This window comes from Dioscorea cayenensis, unplaced genomic scaffold (genome assembly GCF_009730915.1).
Source record: "Dioscorea cayenensis subsp. rotundata cultivar TDr96_F1 unplaced genomic scaffold, TDr96_F1_v2_PseudoChromosome.rev07_lg8_w22 25.fasta BLBR01002052.1, whole genome shotgun sequence".
Taxonomy (NCBI): domain Eukaryota; kingdom Viridiplantae; phylum Streptophyta; class Magnoliopsida; order Dioscoreales; family Dioscoreaceae; genus Dioscorea; species Dioscorea cayenensis.
This window is the reverse complement of record NW_024088443.1, coordinates 1-532: the sequence shown is the minus strand read 5'-3', so window position 1 is coordinate 532 and position 532 is coordinate 1. Positions and strand designations below refer to the sequence as shown.

Here is a 532-nt window from a genome sequence, read left to right as displayed (position 1 = left end):
CTGAAACAATCTCATAAAGTCCGGTACCTATTTTTTGTCCCTTGTGTTCCACTAATAACTATTTATAGTCATTTCTTCAATGAGATGTCAGGCCTCATTGGGGGTCTTTCTTCCTAAGGTACCTCCTACTGCAGCATCAAGTAACAGTCTTGTGCTAGGGTTCAACCCATTATAGAAAGTCTGTATGATAATCCACTCGAGGAACCCATGTTGATGACATTTCTGTAGGAGCTCCTTGGACTTATCCTATGTTTCAAAAAAAGACTCTAATTCCATTTGCACAAAAGATGATATTTCATTCCTAAGCTTCTTGGATTTTTCGGGAGGGAAATATCGTACAAAAAAAGCTTCTACCATCTCCTCACAAGTAGTGATCGATGCTCTAGCTAGTGAATGTCGCCATTGCTTTAATCTTCCTTTCATGGAAAATGGGAAGGCTCTCAACTTGATAGCATCACCAATAACAGCATTAATCTTGAGCATGTCGCACACTTCCAAGAAGTTCTCAATGTGATTGTTTGGATCCTCATCG

General features: G+C 39.7%; 1 non-coding gene across 1 annotated transcript; it reads left to right on the top strand.

Moving 5' to 3' along the window:
- The first annotated feature begins 202 nt into the window (after positions 1-202).
- Positions 203-309, top strand: LOC120257372. Its single transcript, XR_005535656.1, has one exon. It is a non-coding gene; the product is annotated as a small nucleolar RNA R71 (small nucleolar RNA).
- Positions 310-532: the final 223 nt, after the last annotated feature.